This window comes from Grus americana, chromosome 1, assembly GCF_028858705.1.
Source record: "Grus americana isolate bGruAme1 chromosome 1, bGruAme1.mat, whole genome shotgun sequence".
Classification (NCBI taxonomy): Eukaryota; Metazoa; Chordata; class Aves; order Gruiformes; family Gruidae; genus Grus; species Grus americana.
In genome coordinates, this window is record NC_072852.1 from 170,758,977 (window position 1) to 170,771,728 (window position 12,752).

A 12,752-nucleotide genomic window follows, 5' to 3' on the forward strand; every position below is an offset into this window, starting at 1 on the left:
ACATTTTTCTTTTATTTCCCCATTCTTTAGCAGGTAAATCTTGTAAGAAGCAGGTCAGGGGTTTTTTTATTGTATTATTATATCATCTTCTCCTACATTGAGGTTCATTTCTTAGCCATGAGTAGTAATTAGTATCTTCTATATTCAAAACAAATGAAAAGTGTAGTGAAATCTAATATAGTTCCAGAACAAGAAACTTCAGAATCACTTAAAAACAAAACAAAACAAAACAACACCAAAACAAAGAAAACAAAACAAAACAACCCACAACCAACAAACCAAACAAAACCCCAAATGTCATTTCATAGGTTCAAGGTGATGAAAGATTCTAGGAAGCCATTGAACTTCTGCTGGTTTACTTCTCTTAGAACCATAGGAACCTGAAGGTTGATAATCCTTTCTAGAAATATTGTGGTCTCAGGACACCATATCTAAATGTAGACACTGTAAGTGGTGTAAAATTCCCTCTTATCAGAAATTTAAAAAAAAAAAAAAAAGTATATGTTAGTAAAGAACTCTTCCCCAAAACATTTGCAATTCTTTTCAGTCACCTGTCAGTTTATTACCTAGATTCCCTCTCAAACTGTGTTAACTGAAGACCTCTTCAGAGAGAACTCCTCAACTTATCAACTTTCCAGTGTAGTATTAATAAGTTGACTACAGAAGGATCCTGTATGGCAGCCTAAAATTACTGTAGACTAGATGTTTAATTTTTCAGAGCTTAAGTTAGGTACATTGCACTTATCACTTTTGATCCTTCCAGAGTCAGGTATTGAAGCTGATCAAGTAGACTAAAATACAGCTACCATTGATGGATGTGGACAGTCTTTTCCCTCTTATAGGTGGGAGACAGTCAACTTACATTCTCATAAATGCCTTCAGCATCAAACGACCCCTGAACACCAGGGGAAATTCCCGTCTCCTTTCAAAACCACATGTGAGGCTGTGAGAAAGTGAACCTTTTTCACATTCTTCATAATGAACAGGCAAGTATAAATTGTCCTTTACATAAAAATAAATTATTCATACATTTTTCATCCTTTTCCTTCCGCCTCTAGTGGCACAATTTCTTTGGGACACCTGACAAAAGCAACGTAATCTGTACAGAATTAGGGATAAAAGTCAAATTCAGAACAATGTCTATTTAAAACAAAAATGTTGCATTGAAAAATCCCTTTCTTTGAGTTGGTGACAGACACAACACATTAATTTGTGTCTTTTTAGTAGCCATTATATTACATTTGTTGAAAAATAAGTATTTCAGATGCAGTGTATGTATGCTATATTGTGTTTTCAAATTTTATTATCAATGATTTTCAACCAGAAGTTAAAATAATGATGAAAAACTCTCCAGTCTATTTCTGCTTGAGGCTGGTAAGTACATTCTCTCTTTCTCTTCCTTTAAACTTGGCAGTAAGCAATTGCACTTGCCCGTAGTTCAAAAATAATGGCAAAAAGCCAAGGAATTTGGCTTCTTTATCTTTCTTATATTTATCCTTGGCTTTGTATTATAAACTAATTGAGAGTTCCCTACCACAAAGCATTTATTTCCCATGAAATTAAAGCTCACAGATATGGAAGCCTGATGACAAATCCTAACTGTAAAGATCCAAGTGTCCATCCCTTTGTCCTACTAGGAAGAAGAAGATAATTCTAATGGGTTATAGTTCAGTTTAGTTTAGTTTAGTTTGGTTTGGTTTGGTTTGGTTTGGCTTGGCTTGGTTTAGTTAGTTTAGTTTAAAAAAAAAATCAGATGGAAATATAAGGGGAAAAAATTGTACTCTAGACCAAATAAGACTATTTTACAGCACAGCATGCAGGCATGCATTTATATAGGTCTTATTTGCTTCTAAAACAAACAAACCAACCAAGAAACATCCCCAAAAGCTGAATATATGAAAAACAGCCTTGATTCAAAGTTTATACAGTTTTCAACCTTTATATAAAGTAGAAACAGTTTTCCAGCTATCCCAGGAGAAACAGTTTGACATTTAACTCAAAAGGATGACTAACACATGATATGGGAACCAGCCTGGCTTTAGATACCGGGTTTACCTTGGGTCTACCGTACCTCTCATCTATACTGTAGCCAAGATTTGGAAAAGCGTTTGTGGAGCTTATACTGCATCTACATTCATCCATGTATTTATGGAGAAATGTTGAACAGACTTGATCAGAATGTGTCCTTTCATAATAATTTGGGGGAAGGGGGTGGTTTTGTTTGTTTGTTTGTTTGTTTTAATTATATGGTTTCATCTCTTCCTTCAAGAAAAAAAATATTCAAGATTCTTTTGTTTTTCATTTAAAATGAAACTGATGGTTTAGGTGCCTTATATATGGAAATTAGTCTTGAGATAAGAAAATGTTAGATTTTTTTCAATGAAATAGTTTTTAATCTAAAATACAAATTTATCAAATTGAAAGGTTTATAAGTAGCTAATATTTGCAACTTCTTCATATACAATATGGACAATATTTGTATTCAAAAAGAGAGGAAAGAGTATCCTCAACATTTGGAATAGATTGTATGGGATTAAAAAAAGTCAACTTCAAATACACACTTGCTTGGCTGAGACCAAGGGGCAGGAAGCAAACTTTTCCTTTTTCCCAGATGGGTGCTCTGACCTGCCTGATGCCTCTGTTTTTTCAAATAAAATCTTGAAAGTTTTGATATTCATCTTGATGCACAGCAGGGAACTGTTGCAGGGTGAAAAAAATTTTTTCTTGTTCAATTCTACTTCTGCCTTTTTAAGACAAGAAGTTTATTTCAGGGTATAGGAACACAGAGCTTTTTTAAGTCAGATTCCTTTACCATGTTTTGGTCCGACCATCCCAAAGCAGTAGGCAAGACCAGAAACAACAGGTTTGAAAACATGAAAATGTTATGACATTTCCAAATGTCAACAGGAGTTTAATTCAAGTAATGGACAAAGGGTCATTTAGCTCTTGATTTATCCAAGTTGATTCACTCATTTTTAGTTGAAATAGCCATAATATCTGAAAATGTTATGTTGTCTCATATCAACCTAAAAAAAAAAAAAAAAAGTTTGAGCTTTTAGTATTATTTGAAATTCTTAGAGAGCTATTTCTATGAAATCAATACAGCAAAGTCTTTAACAAACACACATTCCATTTATTCTAGGCAATAAAAGAATGAATACATCTTTGTTTATGTACAAGGCTGGTAGTATCACCATATAGCATACAGTAAATAATTCCAGTAACAGCCCTCTACCTCATTATAATCTCCTCCTTGAAGTTTTATAGTTCCCTGGTGAAAACCATGTGATATTAACATTGGATCTAGCTATTAATCTTTAATAGTACACTTCTTAGTATCCATAACCCTTAAAAAATATTCTAAGCAATACACACATACAGATAAAATATAGCATATATGTATCTCTATTAAGGAAATTTGAATTACATTGCACTCCTTAAGGTACTACTGAGTAAGGAACCTTTAAATCAATGTTGCTGTTGTTATTGTTAGGTTTAGTGTTTTCATTACAGTACCACACAAGGGCTCATATCATTGATGTTCCATTGTGCTGGGTACTGTGCCATGAGTCAATGGAGACAACGAAAATGCAGTAACAACAAAATATGAGGTTTTTTAAAGTCAGTTTTTCCTTACTGGTATACATACTCATTTATTTTTAATATGTCCAAGAAGGAGCCTTGTTTTTCCTTATTATCTGTAGATGAAATGCAAAATTTCCAGGAAAGCTGTTATATCAGGGTAATAAAATGAGATATACACACAGAGAAAGAAAAAAAAACCCAACATGCATTTTTTTGAGACATATAACGTAAACTGGGGAACCTTGAAACATCGGGTCAAAATACATTTCCTAGCTGAAGCTTGGGTTCATTTCAAGTAGAAAGCTAAATGGAAAGCTTCCCAGCTTTTCTTTTCCTCTCTTGCCAGCTTTTCTTTCCCTCTCATTATGCACATAATGTTTTTCAGTGTAAGAAAATCCTGTTATAGAAACTGTAGGGGGATCACTGTGCCATCTAGCCATCTTCCCACATGGGGAAATCCAGACCAGGATACAGTTTAATTCCATGTAAAACATTTGTCATGATCCAACCAAGGGTACATGGGGAGTTAGCTACTTTTAAAAGTCTGATAAGAAATTGAAATATAGGTATACTTCAATGGTAGAGGAAAATATATCATGCTGGATCCAACAACGCAAGAGACATACTGTCAGAGCTCCATGTCCCCAAGTCCAACCAGTAGTGAGGCTGACGATGTATTCCCAGTAGGCACATGCACACAGAGCAGACGTACACCACACATATGCACATATACACATAATTATATACATGGACACACATGCACATCATCAGTGACACAGATCACAGGCAGACACTCAGAGCAGTCACTTAAACACAGACAGCACCAACAGACTCATCTCGCTCCCCTGTCTTGATGAGTGGGATGGAGGTCCAACAGTGAGAATATACATATATATATGTACATGTGTACAAGTGGGTCCCTCCAGCAGCTGGGGTCAAACACTCCGCCCAGTAGCTGTCCCCTGGATACAAGTCTCCCCAATTCCTGCACCCAGACATATGAGCCCTAGAGTCCACAGTCCCACTCTACTTGCTGGTACAGGCCTTTGCTTACACACACAGACACACGCATGTGCACACACACACACAGAGCTGGCCAGGACTCCCTTGGTCCCATAGCTACCCTCCTATGCTCTCACCCATGGGAACACACAGGCACTCTCACGCCCTTGGAGGCTCACTCTCCACTTTGCTTTCACGCCTCTTGGTCCATTCACCAGCTAGTCCAGCTTGATCTTCCCTAGCGATCTCACACTCACTCCAGTCATTGGTCCCAAAAACGCACGGGGTCCTGTGACTCAGACTGACATTATATTATTAAATCTATTCAAATTCATCTATAGAAATCCAAAATCAAAGGGAAAAAAAATCGTTATTAATGCAGTCAGCAAGTGTTATGTACTTAATATGTTAAGACAAGCTGCCTGCTCTGATATTAGAAAGTATCCTCTTTATCACCCTTTTATTCAAATGACATGTAGCCTAACTTCTTTAAAGTGTCAGATATTTTCATAAGATTGCATGTAGGACTGCATTCCTTACAGTATTTGTTTATTTGTATGTGTGTATCTGTGTGTGGTTTTGTGTGTGTTTGGAAATGGATTGAACATAGAAAAAATTGAACGAGCACTTCCACTAAACTGGGAATTTTCTCTGTAAATAAAATTATATTATACTCTGTCATGGATTGCAGAAAAGTAAAATTTGAAACCCAAGAGTATGAGTATAAGCTATCTTTTACAATGAAGAATGAATAACCTTTGTAAGGATCAATGGATCCAGACCTAGTTTTATTTTGGAGTGAGGATATCCCTTTGGTCAGTTGGGGTCAGCTGTCCTGGCTGTGTCCCCTCCCAACCCCTTGCCCACTCCCAGCCTACTGACCTTTGGGGGTGTGGGGGGATGGAGTGGAGAGACAGCCTTGAAGCTGAGCGAGCACTGCTCAGCAGTCACCAAAACCCTGGTGTGTTATCAACACCTTGCTGGCTACCAATACACAGCACAGCACTGTGAAGGTTGCTGTGGGGAAAATTAACTCCATCTCAGCCAGACTCAATACAGTACCTCAGCTTTATCTTTGTCCACTGCCACTAAAACACCAGCTCCATTCAGTAATATTACCCATTTTCATTTTTCAGACCTTTACTACTGTTGTAACCATAGCTCTTCCTATTGCCCATGAAATCTCTTGCTGAGCTTTGGCTTTCCTGACACCATCTCCAGCTGCCAGTTTCTGTGTTCATCCTCTGTATTCTGTATCTGCTGGTTTTTTGCATTGGAGCTCTGCTATGAATTCCCTGTTTAGTCAGGGCAGTCTCCTGATATATCTGCTTGTTTTCCTGGATATCAGAATGGATTGGTTTTGCACTTGTAGGATTCTGCCCTTAAAGAACTGACACAGCTTTCCTGGGCTCCTTTCCTCTGCAGAGCTGCCTCCCCTGGGATCCCACTTTCCTGAGGAAGCTGAAGTTTGCTCTCCTGATACCCAAGCCTGTACTTGCCTTCCTCACTCTCTTATGACCTTGAACTCCAGTATTTCATGGTTGCTACTGACAAGGCAGTCACTGACCAGTTCTTCCTTGTTACTGGATAGCAGATCCAATTATGTGTCACCTCTGATAGACAATCCAGTACCTGTGTCAAAGAGTTATCCCTGATAACTTTTTATGAGAATGAAAAGGTATATCTATCCTTGGAGATATTCAGAAGGTGTCTGGACATAGTCCTGAGCAACCTGTTCCAGGTGAATCTGCTTAAGCAAGGTGGAGTAGACCAGATGATGTCCAGAGGTCCATTCCAACCTCAGTCATTCTGTGATTCTGATATCCTTCAGAAATCTGTGACTGTTTGCATTCACCATTTTTGCCCTTCCAGCAGATATCAGAGAGGGAAAATATCCCCATGAGAGCCACGGTCAGTGATACAGAAACTTTCTGAAATTGTTTAAAGAAAGCTTCATCCACTTCTTTGCCCTGATGAAGTAGTCTGCAACAAACTCCTACCACAGGTTCCCTCCTACTAGTCTCTTCTCTGATCCTGACTCCTGCAGGAGCAGTAAGAATTATCTTCTTCTTTTCTTGTTGTTATGTACGGATGATATTTCTAGACCTAGTGTTTCTAAAAAGATATGTCACCATCACAGCTTCACCCACTGTTCTATGTAGGAGATACACTTAGTATTTATGGCACTATGCTCTGTGATGGAAAATAATAAACAGACATTTACACATCCATGAGACTCATACAATTTATACGCCAGCTGCTCGCACTTCTCAAACAACACCCACCCCCAGTCCTCCTCCCAAGTAACTTACTTAGAAACTACCCATCTAATAGCTCGGAAAAAATGTTGCAAAAGAGTAGAACAGCAAGACAGAGAAGTGAATTTGTACTATGAAACGAGCCATTGACAACATACGTAGATGGGAGAATAAGCCTTTCTCAAATGTCAGACAATTGTCTGAGGTAGGTCACCATTTGTTCTGGGGTTTTTTTGTTTGGTTGGTTTTTTGTTTGTTTTTTCTCTAAAATGTATTAGGGTCCCAATCATTATTTAGAGTAAATATGTGATACTGCCTCTGTTATTCCAAGATACATTAAGATTTTATGTGTGCCATTTGTAAATTTTCATCCTTTCAAATATTTGAAGTGCTTTTCCAGAAACTCATCAGCATGACTTTATTCACTAAGAAATACGGTTATTCAATAAGTGTTTAAGGGAAACAAACAAATAAAACAACCCCACAAATCAATGCATGCATTAAGTCCAGTTTCTTTTAATATTCCCAGTTAGGTTTTCAAGACCTTTAACAATGGTTACCAGCTGCTACCTTCATGAATTGTACAATTTTTTGTAGAATAAACAGCAGTTTCATGACAAAATTTGCATAGCAGTTAACATTATTTATATTGTCAAACCCAGGAAGCTGGGTGCCATTTCTGCCAGCATTCTTGCAGTTTTCATCTGCTGAGTTGGCTCCATTTCAGTTAATCCTTTTGTTTTAGTCAGGTTCTACGGGGGTGCATTTTGGAAAACAAGGAAGTAAACAGATATGAACAAGCTTTTCTGGCTAAAGAAGTCTTTCAGCTGATCCAATTTAGGAAACTGAGTGTGAAACTATAGACAACTTCAAAAAGCAGTACAACACATAATGGAGACCACAACCGAGCTGCTTATATCAATGAAAGTATTACTATGAGTCAAGGCAATACTGCATCTTACATCTGAAATCAAATATGTGGTACACAGTATTTTTATTAGGTCATTTTGAGTAGCTTATCCATTTTCTTTTTAATAATTATCATATTTTTCCTTCTGAATCTGGCAAGGAAATTTTAGATAATATGCTAATATATATATTTATTTAGGTTTTTTTATACAACCTTCATTTTTGTCATGTCTTTTTGAGCTCTTACTTAGAAGTCTGCTTATCTGACACTTACCTGTGTGAATGTCACTTTTGATAAGACAATTCAGTAATACAATTTTCTATATTGCTCTACATCTTCAAGGTATTTTTGATCTCTAGGACAGTTTCAATCACATTTAGGAAAGAGCTAGAAGACTTAAATGTAATTAAGTTCCTAAAAGTTCTGTGACAAATGGCATCATGGTATATAGAGAAATCCCAGTCTGTGCCTTCACAGAAGGAAAAGGAAGCAGAAATTAATTTTTATACAAACTGTTTAGCAACATCAGGCTGACCTGTCTGCATGCATATAGTACTGGTGGCTAATCTAAATATCACTCTTGCCCAGGAGTGTCAAAGGAAATATGGTTAAAGCCAGAGTTATTTCTGTAGAAGAGTTGGGGACCAAAAGGTACATGTTCATAGATTTCCAGACTTCATTATTATGCTGTTTGTGTAGCAATATGTTTTATATTAAAATTCTCTGATCATTCCCTGTCTTGTAATTAGATTCATGCTTAAGGCTTACTGGCATCTGAAAACAAGCTATGCTTTGGCTTAAGTTATTTAAATTTATTAGGGTCCTGAGGGAATTGGCTGATGTAGTCTCTAAGCCACTCCATCATATCTGAAAAGTCATGGCAGTCAGAAAAAGTCTCCAGACTGGAGAAAAGGGAATATTGCACCCATTTTTAAAAAGAGGAACCCTGGGAACTACCCACCAGTCAGCCTCACCTTCATGCCTGCTAAGATCATGGAACAGATTTTCCTGGAAGACATGTCGAAACATATGGAAGACTGGTGAGTAGAGATAGTCAACATGGCTTCACCAAGGGCAAATTGTACCTGACTAACCTAGTGTCCTTCTACATTTGAGTCACTGCAGCAGTGGACAGGGGAACAGCTACTGATTACATCTACCTGAACTTCTGTAAGGCCTTTGTTACTGTCCCCCACAACATTCTTGCAGCTAAATTGGAGAAATATGGGTTTGATGGATAGACTGTTAGATGGATAAGAAATTGGCTGGATATCTCTATCAGAGTTACAGTTAATGGGTCAATGTCCAAGTGGAAACTAGTGACAAGTGGTGTCCCTCAAGGGTCCATACTGGGACCAATACTTCATCAATAACATAGAAGTGGGATCAAGTGCACCCTCAGCAAGTACATTTCTAATGTGAGAGGAACTGCATTCCTCAGTCTGAATTTGTTGACTTTTAATTATATATATATATTGGACTAGACAGAGAGCAGATTTACCAGAAGAAGCAAATTTTGATTTTGCTTTATTTTAGTTTGTTTTGTTTCTATTTTTAAGTAATGATTATGTATTATAGAATGAAAAAAATAGTTCAGGGATCAGAGACTAAATTCAGGCCTGTCTGTACCACCTCCCTCTGCCTTTAGAACTTTCACAATCTTAGGTGAACAGTAAAATTGGTGAAGGAACATATTTCAGCCTATATCACACACATTTTGTCTGGAGCTTAGGACATGTCCATGAGACATGTGGATTCAAATCTACTGATAGAGAAAAGCAAATCCAAATCTCTCACTCTCTGGATCCATATTTTAGTTATCAAGTCATTTGCCAAATTCTTGAAGAACTGTATAGTATAATTACAGATGGAATTCTCTTCAAGACTGGTTTTTTCTTCACAGACTAGAAACTAACAGTAAATACTTTTTTTGCAATTAAAATTCAAGCATCTAATCCCACATAATTTGCCAGATAAAGGTCTGCCAACTAACTGTTTGCTAGTTTCTTAGAACTCTCATTGTTTTTCTCAGAGTGCCCCAAAGACAAGGAAAAAAGTTCCTGTGGACTGATATTTCACCCCATATATCTTTTACCTGACTTTCTCATAATACAAGCAGTTGTAAATTGCCAATGCCAATGAAATGCAACAAACTAAATGTTTACATATCAACTTAATTTGAAAAAAATACAATGTAAAAAAAAATCACAGTATATCTGAAACATTGTGCATAAGCATGAACATCTATATTTTAAAAGATGGCATCAGCATAAATTTAAAGACATTCAGGATCATGTCCTCAGCAGCACCTCCACTCTTGACAAGTTGTCAAACTCTTACGTTTTTAAATTAGCATTCAAAGTAGTTTCGAAAGTATGTTTTTTAACTGTCATTTAAATAATAGCTCAGATACGGTATTGGTGATTCAATTTTTTGTATCTGAATTCTTAAATGACATTCTAAGATCTGTATGTGCTTTCATAAATACTCGTTCTAACTGAAGAAGACAGTATGAGATGAATATTATGACATTAGGATGAGAGGAAATGGCTTCAAGTTGCATCAGGGGAGGTTTAGATTGGATATTAGGAAAAAATTCTTCACCGAAGGGATTGTCAATCACTGGAACAGGCTGCCCGGGGAAGTGGTTGAGTCACCATCCCTGGAGATACTTAAAAGACACGTAGATGTGGCAATTATGGACATGGTTAAGTTGTAGACTTGGCAACGTTAGGTTAATGGTTGGACTTGATGATCTTAAAGGTATTTTCCAACCTAAATGATTCTATGATTCTATGATTTTTGTGTTTAGAGTTACTGATATGCTAAAAAACCAAAAATCTCTAATAACTATGCTGTAATACTATGCACAGAATATAACCAGGAGTTTATTAACTCAGAGAAACATCAAGGAAGTTTTTTATTTGCTGCAAAACTTCCCATGAACCTCAGATTTATTTAAATAAGAAAGAACCTGTGACTTTAATTGATATTTTTAAGGATGATTTCTCCAAGGAATGACAAAATTAGGATGAACAGTTAGCACAGATAGATGAGATGTATTTTCCTCCAAAGTCAGTGAAAGACAGACTATGTTATTGTTACATGATATTTAGAGGAAAGATTGCTTATTTTTAGTATTCAGACAAACAACATTTGGAAGAGGTTGCATGTTTGGACAGACATTTTTTCAAATAACTTTGGTTTCTTAATTTCTTTAGGGATTACAACAACTAACGTTCCATTCAACACATCCAGAGAGCAACTTGATTAACTGCAGTTGTGTGAAACAGATTTGTCTAAGTATCAATTTGCTGTCAACCTGTCTGCCATCTCCATAAATTATGTAAGCAATTGTGCAAGAGCAAATAGCGTTTATGTTGATTTTCCAGGATGTGTTCTATCATTTCTTTTGATTATGATAAAAAGGCATTTTCCATGACTAACAACTTGCATAAAATTGGCAGAGCTGGCCATTTCATAGCATTTAGTTATGTGATTATGCTTTATATATTTATGTCTGCTCAGCCACGCAATCAGTAACTGAAGGACTCACACTTTCTGCACCTTAAGCACTTTACTATTCCACAATAAAAAACATTATCCTGAAAATGGTATTGGTAAGGAAATGGCAAAGCATAACTGCATGGTTTTATTTATAAGATAATGTTACACTATAAGAGGCTTCAGATGGCATGCACTTATGTGTTGCACCTACATATACTCCATAAGGAAACAAACATAATGTGAAGAAAGTCACAGTAATGTATTGATTTTTGATTGTTGTTTTGTTGCGAGTGTAGGTGGTTCTGAATAAAACGTGCCTCCTTCATCCACTATTAGTATTTGGATTCCCTCTGAGAATTCCACAAACATCTCAAGGGTATAAAACAAACTCTTTCATCTAAGTTAAGTCTACATTGTAATCATAACACTAGTGAGATCCAAACACCTTCCAGGACTTCAGAAGATACTAAAGGTTCTGACAGCGGCTGAGGTTGGAGAATGAGAAGAAAAAAAAAAAAAAAATCAGCTTATCTGTATGTCTATAAACCATCTATATATGTGAATGTGAGAGAGGAGGTTACTTCTCTATTTTTCATGTCTTCTACTGATGGTGCATGATAAAGTGAGTATTATATGATGCATCTCACTTAATGTCTGTAGCCTGCATTAGGTCTGGGTGCTGTTGTTACTGGATGTGATGCCATATACAAATCACAGTTCTGGAAAGGTCTACTACCATTTACAGTTGCAGATCTTACATTTCAGTCTCAGCCTCTCCCCTCTAGTTAGTATTCTTTAACTCTGGCAATATGAACAATGAAGCTTAGCTCTATCTCCGTTCCTAAATGGAGTATTTTCTTTCTTGCAAGATGAGCACACACCTAGCATTTTATGTTCGGTACCCTGACAAGGGCATTTCAGTATTCATTGTATTTATGGTGTAGTCTTGAAAATGCTGACAACTCTAGAGAAGGGGACTAGAACAAGTAGCATTCCTATAATTCTGGAAACTACTTAAATTTTGGAATTTTATCAGTTTTACTTGTATTGCCTTGGCTTGTTTCATTCAGATTAACGCTTTTCACACATCACTTCTCCTCTCTCTTGTACCAGAAGTGTGAAGGATGTTAAGAGGACCAGGATCATTGTACTCTGCAGTGTTCTGTCATCTCTTGTCAATTTAAGTCTTTAGTGAAGTATTTTCATCCTATAGAGTAGGACAAGGGTGTAGACTCACATCAGACAGTAGTTGCAAGCTTCTATCCACATCTTTGTGCTCTGTCTGATGATTTTTGTCTTACATTGAAGTTTAATGACAATTGGTTTTGTCCAACAGGTGAAGATAGAGATACTTATGCATCTGTCACATTCAGTCCCCTGACCAGTTATATGAAAGCCCTTTCTGGGAGAGTCATATCTGCCAGGTAGAAATTAAACACGATGCAAGTCAATTTTTTCTCTTGCTAAAACAAAAAGAAACACTCTAAACA

At 36.7% G+C, this 12,752-nt stretch overlaps 1 long non-coding RNA gene across 3 annotated transcripts in view; it reads right to left on the reverse strand.

Moving 5' to 3' along the window:
- Positions 1-12,752, reverse strand: part of LOC129214748 (uncharacterized) — a 74,040-nt gene that overhangs the window by 26,982 nt on the left and 34,306 nt on the right. The window contains exon 6 of one of the 3 annotated variants that reach the window (XR_008579793.1): positions 2,801-3,026. The exons of 1 other annotated variant lie outside the window; for it this stretch is intronic. This is a non-coding gene — a long non-coding RNA (uncharacterized LOC129214748). Of the gene's footprint in view, positions 1-2,800; positions 3,027-12,576; positions 12,680-12,752 lie in introns of those variants that run through there. One more of the 3 variants, XR_008579794.1, reaches the window with a different exon arrangement.